The sequence below is a fragment of the Pinus tabuliformis genome, chromosome 2_2 (genome assembly GCF_031772625.1).
Source record: "Pinus tabuliformis cultivar Carrire ecotype Pingquan chromosome 2_2, CPIR1, whole genome shotgun sequence".
NCBI classification, from domain to species: Eukaryota; Viridiplantae; Streptophyta; class Pinopsida; order Pinales; family Pinaceae; genus Pinus; species Pinus tabuliformis.
Window position 1 is genome coordinate 1,093,034,146 of NC_142300.1, and position 20,650 is coordinate 1,093,054,795.

General features: G+C 39.0%; 1 pseudogene; it reads right to left on the minus strand.

The window, feature by feature from the left end:
• The window catches only part of LOC149197206 (putative beta-D-xylosidase 5), a 29,228-nt pseudogene extending 18,766 nt beyond the window's left edge, over positions 1–10,462 (minus strand).
• Positions 10,463–20,650: the final 10,188 nt, after the last annotated feature.

The window sequence follows — 20,650 nt, forward strand, 5'->3', positions numbered from 1 at the left end:
TTTTGAGTGGGTTCCACTGGTCCAAATCAGGTGCAAGATGGCTCATTGGAAATCTTGGCCTGTATACTTTCCATCCCAAGTATAATTTCTGAATTTGGTGTTGATTTGACCCCTCAAAAACCATTTCTCCCAAGGTCACTTTCTGCAACTCAAAAAGTGGGCAGAAAGTCATTTTTTAGGTGTATTTTGAGCTTTTGGAGGCTCAAAACTCAAAATCAGGCTTCTCCCAAGTATTGGTAATTTTTCTCTTTGCATGCCCTTTCCAAAAATGCCAAGTTTTCAAAATTCCGAGCAGTCCTCCAAAATGGTCTCACCCGGGGTGAGACCATTCCAATGGCCAAAACCTGTAAATTGCACAAAAAATTCACAAATGACAAAATTTTCTCCAAATTTCTTGAAATTTGGGCTGGGAGTCCCCAATAAAGTACCATGCTCATTCAAAGAGGCTTTGACCAAAATTTGGAGTGGATCGGGAGTTTTCCTTCATTTTTGTGCTTTGGCCAACCGTCCTTGGAGCACCTTCGTTCTCGCCGGTATTTTTGACATTTCTCTCAAACCATGACACCTGTGTAAAACGTGAAGGAGGTTTTTCTTCTTTGGAATGTTATGGACAAAAACCTCTCTCAGGTTTCCAAAATTCATCTTTGATTGCTCTGGAACATCATTTGAGTGCGACTTGTCCCGATGTGTGAAGCAAGGAATTTTGTCGAAATGGAGCGAGATGAAGGGGATAGGGGGCTTCTAAATTCTTGGGGAAATTTGTGGGAGTGGGGAGGGATGTTAGGAAGCAGGAGAAAGTGGAATCTCAGTGACTGAGTGAGGGGAAGGGGTCGAAAAGAGCAAAACACAGGCCCAACCTAGAAAATTGCCAGGTTGTAGCTAGAAACTAGGGTTTGTACAAAAATGAGGAATTTGGCGGATCTAAGGGATGGGAAGTGTTTGTTAAGGTACTTTAAGGATAGGGGAAGGTGTATGAACATCAGGAAACAAGTTTTGCCGGTGATTTGACCATCCAAGAAAAATTGCCTTCAAAACCCTAGGAGAGGGAAATGACCTTGCCTGGGTGGCAACTGAAGCATGAACAAGGTGTCAAATGACTCATTAGACACTGACATGATAATGACAACCCTCTGAATGATGATACACTCAGCTGAATGATGACATAGACTGACATTTGGGCAACTTTGAACAGAATGAAAGCAAACCCTAGACCCAATGCTTAGTGACCAAATTTTGCTTGAAAACTCTTTGAAATGACAAAATTTGACCTTGACACTTCAAAATCACTTTGTAAGAGCATATTTGATCACTGTAGGAAGGCTGGAAAGACTGACACTAACAGGGTCGCAGGTTCAGTGAAGGGAAAGTGCGCCGGGACACTGATACTGTAAAGGGTAAGTGCGCCGAGACGCAGTACAGTAGAGAGAGACCTGCATGGGGACGCAGGGCGATCAAGGTTCAGGTGCGTCTCTGAAGCAGAAGGACGCGGCGCGATAATGTTTTTAGGTGCGTCTCTGTAGCAAAAGACGCGGCGCGATAGTATCTTTGGGTGCGTCCCTGAAGCAACAGAACGCAGAGCAGTCACAGGAACAGTGTGTGGGCACGCAGCGGAGCAGAAGGATATCTGCGTGTGGACGCAGAGTAGCAGAAAGTTAACGGCGTCTGGTCGCAGGCCACAGAAAGGAAAACTGCGTCTTTGTTTTAAGATGTTCTGTTGATTGAATTTCTCTGTTGATAAGGTGTTCTGGGTTGTTTCTGTTATTGCTGATCTGATATCTGTAGTGGTCTATATCTGTTATGTACTTGTTGATCAACTGATGCTTTATGAAAAGAAGTAGGGGGTTGTAGCTCCCTTCCAGGAGTAGACTGGAAAACGAGAAAGAGAGAGAGTTGTAGCTCTCTGCAGGTTGCAGCCTGCGTACTGGTAAAGGACTGCACCAGTACAAAATCATTGTAAAAGAAGTTTTCTAAATTGAAAGAAGATAGAGACATATTGCAGCAGGTGGTTTTCACCCACATTGGGTTTCCACCTTACATCTTGTGTTCTTTGGTGTGATTATCTGTTTTTCATGCTCATTATTTTATGGTACTGACATGCAAAAATAATTCAAAGATCAAATAAGGAAGATTTATTAAATTGCTTAATAATACTGATTCACCCCCCCTCTCAGTATTATTTTCAACAATTGGTATCAGAGCAGGTCCTTCAAAGAAGCTTGATCGCTTGAAGGTAGATCGTTCATCATGAGAAACTACGAGAAAGAAGCATCAATCAGGCCACCTATTTTTGATGGGACAAATTTCAATTATTGGAAGGTAAGAGTTACTGCATATCTTCAATCTCTTGGTACAGAAGTTTGGAACATTGTAGAAACAGGCTATGCTTTTCCTTCAGCTACTCCTACAGATCCAGCTGAGAAAAAGCAGTATGAAACAAATGCAAAAGCAGTCAGTACTCTATTAGGAAGTATATCCCAAACAGAATTCATGAAGGTCATGCACTTCAAATCAGCAAAAGAGATATGGGACAAAATGATCACTAGCTATGAAGGAGATGAACAGGTAAAACAAGCTAAACTTCAAACTCTCAGGATTCAATATGAGACTCTCAAGATGTATAATGATGAAAGTGTGGCTAATTATTTTCTTCGGGTAGATGAGATTGTTAATTGTATGAAAAATTTGGGTGAAGAAATAAAAGAGACTATAGTAGTTCAAAAGATTCTAAGATCATTATCCCCCAAGTTTGAATCTAAAGTATCTGCAATAGAAGAAAAGGAAAATCTCCGTGTTCTCACTATGTCTCAGCTACATGGAATTCTAACTGCTTATGAAATGAGAAAGGGAGGTCCATCAGACAGAAGGGAAGCTGCTTTTAAGGCATCAGGCAAAGAAGATTACTATGAAGCAAGCCATGTTCCAGAAGAAGAGGAAGAAGAATCAAATTTTGTCAGAAATCTTCAAAGGGGTTCTAGAAGGTTTAGAGGTAAGCTACCTTTCAAATGCTTTGCTTGTGGAAGAGTAGGTCATTATGCTGCAAAATGTCCTTATAAGGATAAAGGAAAAGAACCTGCTAAATGGAACAAGAAACAAAGTGCAAATAAAAAAAGCTACTATACCCATGAAGATAGTGATGGCTTATCAAACAGTGATGAAGATGAACAAGGTAATAAATATAAGCTGTTAATGGCATTTGAAGATGATGATTATGAGGATGCTGTAGATGTGGATAATCTCTATGATGAAATTACTAGACTCAAGAGATGCATAGAAGAAAAGAATGTGATCATTGATACTTTGCAATTTCAAATTGATGAGAAGGAAAAACATCTTGAAAAACTAGAAGGTGAAATTGTTGGTCTCAGAAAAGAAATTGAGAAAACAAAAGCTATTAATCTTAAGTTTGTCAAAGGATCTGAAACTTTGGATGAGATTATCAATGTGCAGCGGTCTCCTCTAAACAAGACAGGTTTGGGCTATAATGGAGAAACTTCTCAAGCATCCACCTCAAAAAGTTATCTTGATGCAGCAAGAAGAAATGAGCAGAAGAACAATGAAGATAATCAGGTAAAGCAGGGACAAATTACAAACAGAAACTATCAGGGACAATCCATCTTAAGGGTGAACAAAAGCTACAACCAGCCACAGGTAAAATCTTCTCAGTTTGGTTCAAGAATAGATGAAAATAGAAATTACAATCAGTTGGCTGGTAGATTCAATAACCGTAGAAGCTTCTTCAATGGACAATGCTTTTCTTGCCATAACTTTGGTCACAAAGCAGCTCAATGTGTTGCATATAAAACAATCATGACTAGGGAAGCTCAAAAACAAAGAAGTATGACAGGGATTACAAAAAGGACCTATAACAACTTTTCGGTTCTTGAAAATGAAGTTGAATGTTCTATCTTCAATAATTTTGGTCATGAAGACTCTGAATGCAGGAGCAGGTTTCAGGAGAAAAAGGAACAAGCCACAAGCATCAACACATGGAGAATAAAGGAACCTCAAACAGAAAGATGTGGGATAGCATTTTATGTAGAAGGACAGGAAAATCTATGGTACATTGACAGTGGATGTTCGAAACATATGACAGGTGATAAAGAAAAACTTGAATCTTATTCTACTTTAGAAAAGGGAAAGAAAGTTTCTTTTGGAAATGATACTCCTGCAACTATAAAAGGAAAAGGTATCGCTCCTTTGAAAGAAAAGGTCAAGGCTGGAAATGTTTTTTATGTTGATGGATTGAAGCATAATCTTCTAAGTGTCAGCCAGATGTGTGATCAAAAAACCGAGGTTATTTTCAGATCGAATGGATGTCTTGTTCGTGATCTTGATACAGGTAAAACAGTACTCAAAGGCAAAAGAACTCCAAATAATCTATACATATTTGAAGAAGGAGAACAACAATGCTATCTTAGCAAGGATGAAGAGCACTGGTTATGGCATCGAAGGTTGGGACATCTAAGCTTCTCACAAATAAGGAAAGCATGCAAATATCAGGCAGTTCGCGATCTTCCAGATATCAAAATTCCTGACAACACCATATGCAGATCATGTCAATTTGGAAAACAAACCAGGACTAACTTTCCAGAGAAAGAGGGATCAGCTAGCATGCCTCTTGAGCTAGTACATACAGATACATGTGGCCCATTCAGGAAAAGAACACCTAGAGGAGAGGAATACTTGATATTATTTATTGACGATTTCTCCAGGTTTGTCTGGTTAGGACTTATGAAGCACAAAGATGAAGCATTCGAAAAATTCAAGACCTTCAAAGCCTTGGTTGAAAATGAATCAGGTCACAAAATTAAGTGCCTCAGATCCGACAGAGGTGGGGAATTTACTTCAAATGAATTTTTCGATTTCTGTGATGAACATGGGATAAGGAGAGAATTCTCTACAGCTAGAACTCCTCAGCAAAATGGAGTTGTTAAAAGAATGAACAGAACAATCCAACAAATGGCTCGTGCTATGCTTGATGAATCAGGAACTCCCGCAACTTTCTGGGGTGAAGCTGCACATGCTGCGGTTATTATTCTCAACAAGACAAATGTCCGGGTGAACAGCACTCAAACTCCTCATGAGCTCTGGAGTGGTAAAACTCCTTCGGTAAAGCACTTCAAAATCTTTGGGAGCAAATGCTATATCAAGAATACTAATGAGCAGCTTGGCAAACTTGAACCTAGAGCAGATGAAGGCATTCTTCTTGGCTATTCTCCACATAGCAAAGCATACAAATGCTACAATAAAAGACTTGGCAGAATTGTTGACAGCATTGATGTAGTGGTTGATGAGAAGGGATATATTCCTAGGCAAGTACATCATGAAGATATAGAAGAAGAAGAAGGCTACCCTCAAAGACAGAATGATGAAGAAGAAGAACCCCAAGGAGAACCTCAAGAAGAACCAGAAGAGCAAACAAGAATAGAAGAGAAAACTCCATCCAGATATGTTCAGAAGAATCATCCAGAATCTCAGATTGTGGGGCAGAAAGAAGCAGGTGTACAAACAAGAAGAATAGTTGCAGAAGCCTCAAGCTATTTGGCATTACTCTCCTCTACTGAACCACAAAATGTGAAAGAAGCATGCAAAGATGAATGTTGGGTGAAAGCAATGGATGAAGAACTTGAGCAAATCGAAAAGAACAACACTTGGGAGCTGGTTCCTAGACCAAAGGATAAGAATGTTATCGGAACAAAATGGGTCTTCAAAAATAAATTGAATGAAAATGGAGAAGTAATTAGAAACAAAGCCAGACTTGTTTGTAAAGGGTATGCGCAGCAAGAAGGAATAGACTTTGAAGAAACTTTTGCTCCTGTTGCAAGACTTGAGGCCATCCGAATGTTCCTTGCTCTCTCAAGTTTTCAAAACTTCAAAGTATTTCAAATGGACATGAAATCAGCCTTTCTGAATGGAGACTTGGAAGAAGAAGTGTACATTGAACAGCCAGATGGGTTCATTCTCGGAAATGATCCAAATCTTGTATGCCGATTGAAAAAGGCTCTCTATGGTCTCAAACAAGCTCCAAGGGCTTGGTACTACCGGTTGGACAAATATCTTCATCAACAAGGCTTCTCAAAAGGTTCAGCAGATAGCAATCTGTATATAAAAATTGAAAATGACAAATTACTAATACTTGTTGTGTATGTAGATGACATTATTTTTGGCAGCAATGAAGAAGCTATGAGTCAAAGCTTTGCCTCGGTCATGCAGAAAGAATTTGAAATGTCCTTGCTAGGAGAACTGACATATTTCCTTGGTTTGCAAATCCAACAAAAGGAAGGAGGAATCTTTTTATCTCAAACCAAGTATCTCAAGCAGATTTTGAAGAAATATGGCATGGAAGATGCAAAACCAGTATGTACACCCATGGTCACAGGATTTAGTCTCAGTGCAAATGATGAATCTGCAGCAGTACATCAACCAACCTACAGATCTATGATTGGAAGTTTACTATATTTGATAGGTACCCGACCAGACATCATGCATGCAGTTGGAATAGTTGGAAGATTTCAGGCAAATCCGAAGGAGACTCATCTTCAGGCAGTAAAGAGAATTTTCAAATATCTTCAAGGGACTCAAAATTATGGCTTATGGTATCCTAGAGATACAGATCTTACTCTTCATGCTTATACAGATGCAGATTGGGCCGGAAGCGTGGATGACAGGAAAAGCACAAGTGGTGGTGCGTTCTTTATGGGTTCCAGACTGGTATCTTGGTTCAGCAAGAAACAGAGTTCGATTGCCTTGTCTACAGCTGAAGCGGAATATGTTGCTGCTGCATCTTGTTGCACTCAACTCCTTTGGATGATGCAGACTTTGCGGGATTTTCAAATCACTTGTACTCCACCTATCCCCATCTTATGTGATAACACAAGTGCAATCAGCATCTCAAAGAATCCGGTTATGCATTCAAAAACCAAACACATACCAATCAAGTACCATTTTCTCCGGGAACAAGTGCTTGAACAGAAAGTCAAGTTGGAGTATGTTCCTTCCAAGGAACAAGTTGCTGATATTCTTACCAAACCATTGCCCAGGGACACGTTTGAATACCTCAGGCAAAAGCTGGGGGTTGTTGATGCATCATCTTGTTGAACTTTTTCTTATTGGTGGTACAAGCTCAGGGGGAGCACATAATGCATTGTTGGTATTATGGAGAAGGAGCTCTTGGAAATAGCTGCAATATGTCTCTATCTCTTTCATGGTGGTGCGTTGCTGCAGATCTGGGTCATATTCAGGGGGAGCATGAGCTTAGGGGGAGCATACCCTTTGCCCTTGATGTCAAAGGGGGAGAATGAAGCTGAAGTTTGTGAGGTTGCCATCAAGTCCAAAGGGGGAGATTGTTGGCATTATGTTTTCTGGTATGAATGTATGTTACAGATGTTGTACTTGATGGCAACTCCAGTGATAAGGCTCTCAGTTTGTTAAAAATTAAGAAGGACGCAGACTATCGGTTCAGAAAGTGCGTCCCCGCAGGTATACCATGCAGAACCCGCGTCCAGGGACGCCGGCCAGCCGTTCAGGGGGTGCGTCTACCCAGTGCACACATTTCAAGGCAGAGAAAAGCACGTGGGGGTTTCTTGTGTGGTATCTAGCCGACGGTTTTGTGTTTCTATGGTGTCGGCTCGTGGTATTGTTCCATGTTTTGGGGAGGAGCTTGCCTATATAAAGCAAAGGTGTTCATTTGGATTTAGCAAGTGTCTTGGGTTGAATATCTTATTTGGTGAGATCTAGTCCAGATCTAAGAGGGCGAATCTTCTAATGGACTGTGATCTCTATGGCGCATGATCAAATCTGTAGATCTGACTGTTTGGGTCTGTTCTGAAGCCTTCATATTATTTACATCTGAAGGGTCGCAGGTTCAGTGAAGGGAAAGTGCACCGGGACGCTGATACTATAAAGGGCAAGTGCGCCGGGACACTGATACTGTAAAGGGTAAGTGCACTGAGACGCAGTACAGTAGAGAGAGACCTGCGTGGGGACGCAGGGCGATCAAGGTTCAGGTGCGTCTCTGAAGCAGAAGGACGCGGCGCGATAATGTTTTCAGGTGCGTCTCTGTAGCAAAAGACGCGGCGCGATAGTATCTTTGGGTGCGTCCCTGAAGCAACAGAACGCAGAGCAGTCACAGGAACAGTGCGTGGGCACGCAGCGGAGCAGAAGGATATCTGCGTGTGGACGCAGAGTAGCAGAAAGTTAACGGCGTCTGGTCGCAGGCCACAGAAAGGAAAACTGCGTCTTTGTTTTAAGATGTTCTGTTGATTGAATTTCTCTGTTGATAAGGTGTTCTGGGTTGTTTCTGTTATTGCTGATCTGATATCTGTAGTGGTCTATATCTGTTATGTACTTGTTGATCAACTGATGCTTTATGAAAAGAAGTAGGGGGTTGTAGCTCCCTTCCAGGAGTAGACTGGAAAACGAGAAAGAGAGAGAGTTGTAGCTCTCTGCAGGTTGCAGCCTGCGTATTGGTAAAGGACTGCACCAGTACAAAATCATTGTAAAAGAAGTTTTCTAAATTGAAAGAAGATAGAGACATATTGCAGCAGGTGGTTTTCACCCACATTGGGTTTCCACCTTACATCTTGTGTTCTTTGGTGTGATTATCTGTTTTTCATGCTCATTATTTTATGGTACTGACATGCAAAAATAATTCAAAGATCAAATAAGGAAGATTTATTAAATTGCTTAATAATACTGATTCACCCCCCCTCTCAGTATTATTTTCAACAGTAAATTGCACCATATCTTTACCATTTTAAAATAACCTGAATCGATCTATGAAACTCTAAGGGAAAGGAAATATATGCTTATTCTTACCAAAGTTTTAAAGATCAAATCCATGATCCAAGTTTGATATTAACCATATGTCAATTTCGTTGAAAGCCTACATACTCCTCTACACATTTCTTGAGTCTCCAATAGCAAAATATCATATTAAGGGTAATATAATATATACAATTATTGTTCGAAAACAATGAATAATCAGATACATGAACAGTTTGCATCCAACTCATTTATGTTACCATAGTAGCGTTCATGCAAATATTCAACTCTCGTGTAACCCTTAACATATTGAAACCAATTATGATTTTGTATACCCTAATTGTTGCAGTCAACAATCCATTTATACTCCATCCTCCCCTGTGGCGTAAAATGACACACACGTTTAGTAGATTGATATGTTTAGGAAAAAGGTTAATTTTCTTGCAAATTAAAGGTTTCATTTATTGCCGTAAAGGCTTATCAGACTTTTAAAGGAGCACATCAATTATGTTCACCGGATTTTAGTGTTCCCTGTTCTAAGTCTTGACATTTTTGAGTCTTAAATATTTAAGAGAATATACAAAAATCGTAAAATGTTGCACCAATTGAACGTTTAGCCAAAACTTCAAATTTTTAACTAACTTAACAATGCAGATACCATGGATAGACATTTATTACGTGGGAAAGAAATTAGATATCGCTCTGATACCAAACTAGAGACAGAGACTCAGACACTGAACACAGAACTTAAAACTTAGAAACTTAGAACTCATAACCTAACCACTTGGAACTTGTCTTTATTCAACCGCTGAACAGGCTTTTATATACACAGCACAGATCTTTCTGGAGATCTATGGGGTGGTGCCCATTGTCAACGTATCCGCCGACTTCTAGAACCTGTACTTTGAACATCTGCTGTATTCTCTAGATTAATCTAGCTACTGCATTAATAGAGAGTAGTTGGAATTAATACCTTCCAACACTCCCCCTTAATTCCAACTATATAACAAACACACTATAAGACACTATACTCTTAATTGACATGCCTGCTGGTCTAAGTCTTAGCTAGGCTTACAATAAAACATTTCATTTTTGCCTTCTTATTAAAGGGTCCATGCTTGTTCCTTTTCCTTTGCTGGTGCAGTTTCATCTTCACCTTTCTTGTCATAAGATAGTGATTGAGTTTCTCCTTTCTTGATTGCAAGTTAACATTCTTTGTATTCAACCTTGCTTCACGTTCCTTAATGCTTGCAATTTCTTCAAGTTTTGTTGCTTCTTCCTGATTGTCAATATCTGCACACTCAAAAACAATGTTAGATTCATAAACAGAACCATATTGATTTTTGTCATCCTGCTCATTCATGGATTCTTCAGTTTCAAGATTCTTCACCATGCCAATTGCTGCTTTCAAACCTACATCAATATTTTCAAAATATTTCTCAGGCCATACTTCAATTAGCTTTATCTCTGCATCATAATCAAGCTTGAAATATTCAAACTTGTTTCTTCCTTTAACTGCTACTACAATTTCTTCTTCATGTTCTTCCACGCGATCATCAAAAGAAAACAGAAATTTATCAATCATTTTCTTTTCAGAGATAACTTGAAATTCATTTTCATAAAATAAATATCCATTATCAAATTTAATTGCCAATTCATCCGTTGCGGCGGAGTCATCCACCATCTTCTTCATAGCCATTTTTCACACTTCTCTCACTCACAAAACACCCACAAAGATTACCATCTAGATCCCTTCAGTCCAACCCTGGTGAACGCAGAGAGTTATACAACTCTGGCATGTAACCTCTTTCACATAGACTCCAATCGCTAGACAGAGCCACTGCTATTCTCGTCCAGGCGGCACACAATCCACCACTTCACACACGGAGACCACGCTGGCTGCAACAAGCTTTTCTTCTCCAGTTTCGAGATGGAGCAGATCTCCTTTCGATGGCCTTCAATGAAGAAGATTCACACGCTGGAAAACGTACTCCACGCCAAATTCCTTCCACGCGAATTTCACACCAATCTACTTCAACAAATCATGACTTTAACACACTGTCCCAAATTTCATCAGTTATACATGATACATAGCTGCACCATAAGCGACCCTCAAATACAATGCTTGGACAACTACATGCACGATGCAGTCAAACCCCAGTCGGAAACTCTCACCGGTTCCACACGCATTAGGCTCACTTGATTTCTCAGCATCACACCCTTTACTCACACACAGGCGACGACAACGCCACGACACTGCTCTGCACACACCAAGCCGAAAAACACAACAGATCTCCACCAACACGCTGCTGATGGTCTTCTACACAGCGATTTCTCAAACTCACGTATACATCAAATAATCAACACAACACACAAAGAATATTTCCTCCACACTCACAGCACCATGCTGCACCTCTCGCAGCAACCTTCCCACGCCGAACAACTCTCACCAATCAGCGCAAACAACATGGCACACTGTCTCACACATCTCCACGCTGCTACTTGATTTTAGACTCAAATGGCTGAGTTCATAGGGCATTCCCGGATCTAATTATAAATTTTCTAAAATTTTAATTTCCAAGTCACTCTTCAAAGTTACAGACCAAATTATGCAGTTGTTGAGTGGCATGCAAAAACAAAGGATCAAGTAGTTCCAACGAAAATGATCGAGATGATCAAACCTTCAATGAACCATTCATCCAGTGGTTCCTGCGATCTAATCGATACAACGTTCCAATGATCTGATTCATTCCAGTCACTAAACACGCTCTTCCTACCAAATCCCATGCCCAAGGTCTGGGTTCAAGAAATCAAGGGTGGAGTGAGGATTGATAGCAATATTTATAAATCAAATTAATTTGAATAAACATATAAAGAACAAAAACACAAACACAGTGGCCAAGATAGAACAAAAACACAGTCGCGAAGACTATGGGGTAAATTGAAAATCTCCACCATCATCAATAAATAAGTCATGTATCACCATTTTCGAACTAGTCGGTAAATAACTTACTTTCTATCTATACTGCAGTTATACTATGATTTTTCAACTTGTCATGACGATAAACCACACTAACTTATATTATTTGTAACTCTGAGGTGGGAAAACAAGGAATACAAAAATCCACCATACACATTTAAAGATCAATACCTCAAACATCACAATACTCGTTGTGGTAGTTAATCTTGAAGCGTCTTCAAATTCAAACGCATAGAGGATGGCGAACAATAGGTTGCAAATTGAGAACAAATCATATCCATTTATTTAAGGAAAAGAATTAAAATAGTGCAAACCCACATCATAAAAATAGAGACACTTATCGGGTAAATATTAAAATTAAGTTTCAATATTTTTTCTCCATCTTTCTAATGTTTAATAAAGATATTAATATTTTTTTTTTTGGTAAAATTGTTGGTATTTGGAAAAGGAAGTTTGCAAGGGAGAAATCTACCTCCATCTCATTTCAAAAGTAAAAGTAAGGGTATAGTGTTATATATTTTACTCCTTTCAAAAACACTTATCATGTAATTTATAATTGTATTTTCTTTTGTAAACTCATCAAATTTATCAATTGATTTTTTTCATCTGTTTGTGAAATAGTAAATAATATATCAATTGATTATTGGTTGACTGTTATCAAATTCTTCATTATCATTATCTATCATCAAAGTCTTCATTATCATCATTTATATAAATTTTACTTTCTACTTTAGTTATTCAGTTGGGTACAATGTGAGTTTCTTAGTAGAGCTACCATTATAAAAAATGTTATGATATCAGTGCTCTTTTACAAAAAAACTCCACCACTACACACCTATTTCTGGATTTTAAAAAATAAAAACGAATTCAACCAACTAGATGCTCTTCTAACAATTAAAGCACCGGTGCTTTTAAATAGAAACCACATCATTGAGTTAAAAAAAGTAATGGCATCGTGTCAACATTTCGAAAATTAAAAAAAAAATGTATCATATCGGTGGGTTGAAAAAATTTGGCACTCCAACAATGTCAGTGCGTTTTTTTTTTTATATGAATGCACTGGTGTGCTTGACTATCGAACTCACCCATTGAAAAAAGAAGAAGAAAAACACTTGAGTTTTTTCTTTTTCCTTTTTTTTTTTTAAATTCAAAAATGAGTGACACTTGATTTTTCCAAATTTAATTTCATAAAGACTTTTAAATAGTAAAAAGTTATTCACCAATTCATTATTTTACCCAAAAATTTAAGGGAGTGATTCACAAGAGAGACATACTAGGAACACTCTGCAACTCTAAAATTCTTTGGAGCAGAAGATCAAGTTGAAAGGTGTGGTGTTCACTCAAAAACCTAAAAAAATTAAATTTTATGGTTTATTTTACTAATATTTTTTTTTACAATTTTTGTTAGTGTTTAATTAAAAGAGCAATCATTTGCAAGAGAGACGTACTAGGAGCACTGTGGAGCTGAAAAATATTTTGGATCTGCCTAAATATTAGAAGTTGAAAGCACTGTGGAGCTACAAAATATTTTGGATACACCTAGAGATCAGAAGTTGAAAGGTATGGTAATTCACTCAAAACCTTAGATAACAAAAATCTGGATCTGCATAAAGATAAGAAGTTGAAAGGTATGGTAATTCACTCAAAACCCTAGATAATAAAAAATGTACTATAAATTTTACTAGTAAATTTTTTTCCCATCTATGTTCCTATTTAAATTTCATTAAAATTTAGGGAAAAATAAATCAATTCAATGCTTACCTTAAACCCTTGCTTGTTCCTGCAAAATTTAACCTTAGGGTTTAACTCCCTCTACCACTCTACAAGTAGGGTTTTTCAATTTAGGCATTTTAGATTTAATGGGTTTGTGTACTTACTATATATAGGGCATTTGACATGTAAAGTAGGGGAATAATTTATTGAATTAGATCCAAACTGTGTCAGCCCTCTCCGTTTTCTTTAAAATATTTATATGTTCTGTGGTTCCCCCTATTTAACATAATGCATCGGTTCTTGGTGGGGAACCATGAGGCCTTTGGAACCTTTACTTAGCCTCCCTCACATGTCACCTTCTAATGACCTGACCGTACAATAGACCATAGGCTTCTAGACTTGGCATAAATCGTTTTGATTTTTTTGACATGGGGTTTATTTCACCCCTGTTGTGTTTCGCGAGGGTTTGGAGAATGGATGGAGGAGGTATCAACCTCGTGACCTCTTGTAACTCTGAATTTGTATACTTGTTGGTTGTGTGTGTTCCTTCCTTGGTTATCATTCATGGCGTGGCCATCCCTATGTGCAATGCTTGGCTCAGTAGCTATACCATTCGGTAAAACTGGGATCTTTACTCTCTTACAGATATTTGTTCTCTTGTTTAATTCGATATGTTATCATGTTTGCTAATGTTCACCGTGTCTTCTCAACAAGGACTGCCACTCATCCAGGAACAACTCAGCTTTATTGCTGAGGTAAGCTCTTATTCCAATTCCATTTCCCATTTTTATTTTCATTTTTCTAACCTGTTGGCTCCTTGGCTTGCAAGTTTATGCTCCTTTTGGCACTACTGTCACGATCGTTCCCAAAACCCTTGTGTTTGGCTTGGTACTTGCCCTGGGTTTTGAAACCTATTTGTTTTACTGGTTCAATGGGGTTTCAGACTCGAAATTTGGTCTCAATGTCGCCCTTTTGGCCTCGGTGAAACACTTGGTTTCAATTCTCTAGGTATGCTTTCTCTCTTCCAGGTTTTCTTTATCAACTTTCTTCTCTTTGATGAGTTTTTTGTTTCCCTTTTCTAATCCGGTTTCCTTTTTTGTGTTTGCGGGTGGTTCGGTTCTTATGGGGACTTCCTGATGTCATCTGGACCCTGGTCTTCCCTGTATAACAGGGTAGAATATTTCCCTCACTCCCTTGTTCAATTTTATAAGTTAATATGAAGAAACCCAAATGGGTTCTCGGTGTATACCATGGTTAACTTGATTAACCGACACTTGTTTTGTTCCTCATTTCTCCTTTGTAAATTTGAAGGAATCCCGGTTGGTTCTTAACGTTATTTATATACTATGTGATGGAACCCTAATAGGATTCTTTCCTGTTTGTTAAATGTTTCTCTATTGGTTTTGTAAATTATAAATGGACTATCTATACTCAACTTTGTATACAGAACTTGGGAAATGAAATGGAATTCTTATAAATTGTTTGTAAATGCTTGTTTAATTTTGAACATATGATTACCTACAATTCGTTATCTGGTGCACTATCTTTACTTGCTCCACCTTGGGCTACATCCTTTGTGAATCTGGGGTTCTGTGACTTTAATTTCATGCTATCTCTTGCCTGCAATTTGTCACAACAACTCACAACATATTTGATAATAAACTGACACAATAACTGAAGAACTCATTTTTTTATTGAAAAGAAAACTCCAATGCCTATTTCTCCAACACACACAGACTTCCTATTTTTTCTGGAATGACAAAACCTCCCTCTTGGGTAGATTTGGGTTGGTTTATACCTTCCCAGATAGTTCCCAGGTGGTTGAGAAACTGTCGTTTAGTTAACAACTAACAGGTAAAACTAATTTTTACTTTTACTTACTTTTGACCTAACCATTCATAACTAGACAATTACAATGGTTGTGTTAGCTGAATTTAACTATTTAAATAAAAGGACTAACAAAAACTCATTTATGTCCAAGAGAAAATAACCAGTTCATCGAGTTGTAGCTCTTTAGTTGGATGCTCCTGCATCAGGCTCCCGGGGTAAATTGAATTCATGGCTCCTATCCATGAGTTGTTCAATAGAGTACCCAACTGTTTGGATCTATGTAGCATCCAACCAAGAATAGTCCTCAATAGGGCGGTTCTTCCACTTGACCAGATACTGTAAATATTCTTTTTTTCGTGTCTTCCTGGCTACTTGAGTGTCCAAAATCTATTCTATTTCCAGAGGTTGTACCATAGACATATGCTTAATCCACAGTTCCTCCTCATCCTCAGTATTCCGTGTTCGTCTCTCCGAACCATCTTCCACATCAACAACAACGTATGGGTATAGATCTACCACATTAAAAATAGGTGAGATTCCTACACCTAGAGGTAACTGCAACTCGTAAGCGTTTGCAGAAAACTTCCGAAGGATTCTACAAGGCCTGATCTTTTTCATCTTCAATTTGTTCTACTCTCCTTTAGGAATCCTCTTCTTGCGTAAGTGTGCTAATACCAGGTCTCCTACCTCGAACTGTACCTCCCTTCTTCTCAAATCTTCTCTTTGTTTATATCTTTGGTTGTTGTCTTGTAGCTTCTGTTTGACCTGCTCATGCAGATCACTAATTGCGTTTGCGAAGTCTTCACCATTAGCACTCCTACACTCCAACTAACCAAAATCTCGCAACTCAAATATTACGTGTGGATGCATTCCATATAATATCTGGAAAGGGCTCCTACTCATACTTCTTTTGGGTGAGTCATTGTAGGAAAATTCCTACTGCGCAAGTACACGATCCCACTGTCTAGAGTTTTCACCAACCAGATTCCTTAGCAGATTCCCCAGACTCTTGTTCACAACTTCAGTTTATCCATTTGAATGTGGATGGTAAGCTGAACTGAAGTTTAATTTGGTGTCTAATTTCTTCCACAATGTTCGCCAAAAAATGGCTTGTGAACTTGACATCTCTGTCAGAGATGATGGACTTTGAAGAGCCATGTAATCTTACTATCTCTTAAAATAACAAGTGTGCTACATGCGTGGCATCGCTTGTCTTCCTGCACGGGATGAAATGCGACAACTTGGAGAAATGATCCAACACCACCATGATGGAATTGTAACCCCTCTCTGTCTTCGGCAGACTTAAGACAAAGTCCAAACTGACTGAGTCCCAAGGTCTGTTTGGAATGGGTAAGGGTGTATACAGCCCTGCATTCTAGCTGCGTCCATTTGCATGCTAGTAGACCCTGCATCTATTTACAAATCTCTATACATCTCCTCTCATTCTCGGCCAATAATAGAAGTGGCTCAGCTGATCCAAAGTCTTATCTACTCCAAAGTGCCTGGCCAAACCTCCACTATGATTTTCCTAGATCAAGTTCTCCTACATGGAACACTCAGGAATGCACAACTTTCCTCCTTTGAACAAAATCCCCTCATGTATATTATAGTCCAACCATGGACTATTGTCTCTCAACAGTGGGTTTTGGTATGCTTCATAAGCTTCCTTAAAATATGCATCCGACCCATACAAGTCCTTATGATACTTGAATCCCAGCACCTGTACTGCACTTTCCTGTAGTATTGAGCTTCTCCTACTTAATGCATCTACCACCTTGTTGGATTGACCACTGATGTGCTTTAGAACAAATGTGAAGCTCTGTAATTACTCCACCCATTTCATATGCTTATATTTTAGCTTGTGTTGCTACATAATGTATTGCAGCACAGAATTTTCTGAAAACAAGACAAATTCCTTAGCCAATAGATAATGTCTCCAATGCTTCAATGCATGGATGACTGCATAAAACTCCTTGTCATAAGACGTATACTTCTGCCTACTCTTGTTTAATTTCTTGCTGAAGTATGCTATTGGCTTATCTTCTTGGTTGAGAACTGCACCAATGGCTATTCCACTGGCATCACAACGAACTTGAAAAAGTTTGTTGAAATCTGGTAGTCTTAGGACTGATCTTTCAGTGATCTTCTTCTTCAAAAGCTGAAAACTCTTTTCAGCTAATTTTTTCCAATGAAAAGGCTGATTTTCCTTTTTAATGGTATCTACCATAGGTGCACAAATACCACTAAAATTCTTAATAAACTTCTGGTAAAAGCCTGCCAATCCATGAAAAATGTGTACCTCAAACAGATTTTTGGGAGATGGCCAGCCAACTATGGATGCAATATTTTCTGGGTCCATCTTCAACTCATTTTTAGAAATTACAAATCCTTAATAAATCAATTCTTTCTTGAGAAAATAACATTTTTTTAAATTTATCAACAATTTATCTCGTTGTAATTTTTCAAGTACATACCTGACATGCTGAAAATGTTCTTCCTTAGTTTTGTTGAAAATGAGTATATCATTGAGATATACAATCGCGAATATTCCGATAAATTATTTTAATACCTCATTCATCAAACACATGAACGTGTTGGGAGCATTGCTCAGGACAAATGGCATTACCATCCACTCACACAAGCCTTCATTGGTCTTGAAAGCCATCTTCCATTCACCACCTTCTCTAATCCTGATCTGGTGATAGTCGCTTTTCATATCTATTTTTGAAAAGTATGCCACTCCACTCAGAAAATCCATCATATCATCGATCCGAGGTAAAGGAAACCTATACCTGATGGTGATGTTATTTATCGGCCTGGAATCAGTGCATATCCTCCATTCACCTCCTTTCTTGAGAGCTAAAACAGTCAGAACAACACAAGGACTTAGACTCTACCGAACGAGTCCTTTGTCCAGTAATTCCTGTACTTGTTTTCTGATCTCCTCATTGTCCTCTGGACTCATTCAGTAAGCAACCTTGTTTAGTAAACTGGCTCCTAGAATGAAATCAATGTGGTGACTAAGGCTTCACTTTGGTGGCAATTCGTCTGGTAGATCATCTACTACAATATCGCTAAATTATTGCAACATGTTCTGTATCTCCACAGGAAAATCGGTAATTTCGGTATGAAACAATACTACTCTAGGTTTACGTACAACTGCATAGTTTACCTCATTTTCCTTAACCTGTCACAGAAACTCCTTTACGCCTATCAACAATGTTTTAGACCCACTAGTCTCTACAGCATTTTCCTCCTTCATGGGGATAAGCGTGTGTTTTATCCCATCCTTAACAAACTTGTAACAATTATTTTCCCCATCATGGATGACCTTTCTTGTCATATTGCCATGGTCTGCCTAGCAGAATATGGCACACGTCCATAGGCATGATATCACAAGTCACCTTGTCCTTGAATTTTTCAATGTGAAACTCCACCTAACACTGCTCATCGACCAACAATTGGTGTCATTTTTTCATCCAAGACACCTTGTATGGATTCGGGTGTTTCAGCTTCTTCAAGCCTAATTTTTCCACCATCTCAGCGGCTACCAAGTTATCAATGCTCCCGCTATCTATAATTAGTTTTCAGCATTTCCCATGCAACTTGCACATGGTACGAAACAATGCTTTATGTTGTGTCATGTTAGTCATTTCCTTAGCTGTTTTCAGCAAAACCTTGTTCAACAGCAAGGCCTTGCCTGTCTCAAGCACATTCTCCACCTCCTATGGCAGTGCCTTTGCTGCATTGGGTTGAGCAACATATGCTCCCCACTGCCCAACCTGCTCACATTCAAGACATTCAAAATGTTTATGCCCCCATTTGTCACACTTGTAGCACTGATAGGCATTTCCTTTGCCTTTGCCATTACCCCATCCATGTTGGTATGGCCTTCCATCTCTGGTGCTACCTTCTCTCTCAGTCTGTCCCGAAGTCTTTGAACTGTTGCCTTCTTCATTACTGCTGGCAGTTTTACTCCTGCCAAAGGACTGTTCCTTTTGTCTACCGGAACCTGTTGTGCTCTACAACAACCCCCCATTTCATATCATTTTTATTTATAAAGGTTAACATATGGAATGGATCCCTTTGAAAGTTTAATTGGTATCAATATTTTTGTTGTTCAAAAAGGTCCGATGATCAAATGAGTTCATTTATTTAAACCTTGAGAACAACCATTTCTCAACAAATAAAACAATCTTTTATTATTGCGATAAAGCGATCGCAAGATCGCATATCGCAATGACATGGAAAACACATTTAAGTGGCACATTGGTTTCCTTCGATGCGATTTCGCTATCGGCGATCGGCTATCAGCGATACTTCGTATGCGGTCAAGCCATCTTAAGACATTTACTCCGATCCGATGCAATTTCGCAATCGGCAGTCGGCAACATCCCATGCACATTAATAAGGCGCCCAGGTCTAACCCCCGATGAGATGCGATATCGGCGATCGGAGAATCGGCATTTCACTCTAAATGCACCTTGTTATATTTCTCCACACTATCCAATGCGATGTCGCATATCGGCGTTCGGGAGGATCCTATGCTTATGATTATATGATACCTATTCTCCTTAAGCGGTGCGATATCACTATCGGCGATCGGCATTTCAAAAGGCATAACTTGAAGATCTAAAGTATTATTGATATCCGATCGATAGAGCGCGGATTTCGAAAAAGCCGTTAAATGGAAGGATAAGGTGATGTATTCGTATTTAAAGTTTTTCCCCTTCGATTAACGATCACCTGCGCTCAACCGCCAAAATATCCATTGCACGCTTAAGGGGGTCATTCAGCCAGATAACGGTGTAATAAGCATTTAAAGAGTAGCAGGCCTTAAACTGCCATTTAATGTATCTGTAAGATCTTCCCAGTGATTGGATCCGCAGCCATTTTTGAGAGTTAATCTCTCGGCACGCTTCGATTGATATATCTCTCCCACTATAGATTTTCGTTGTTATGTTTCTATATTACGGTTTTTCTTGCCTTTGTGTAGAATTCATCCTTCGAGAGAAGCCTGAGCAAGATGGGAAAGAAATCTAAGAAGACTGCGGGTTCCTCTGCTACATCAGTTGCAGGACAAGCTGCCGCAGATAAAAAGAAGGGCTTAATATCGGATACCACATGCACGGGTCTCACCAGAGCTACATGGCAAGGCACTTATAATCTGCTAGAGGCCGAACAACTAGTGGTAACAGTGACGGAAGCTAGTGTGGACTTACTCAAGAAGTCTGATGCCACTCTCAAAGACTTGGACGACTCTTTCCTTCATAGGATAGCGGCCAGAGAACAGATTCTTCCCTACACAGACGTCGTGAAATGGGCAATTGAGGAAATTCCAATCCTTGACAGGACTTTTAGCAC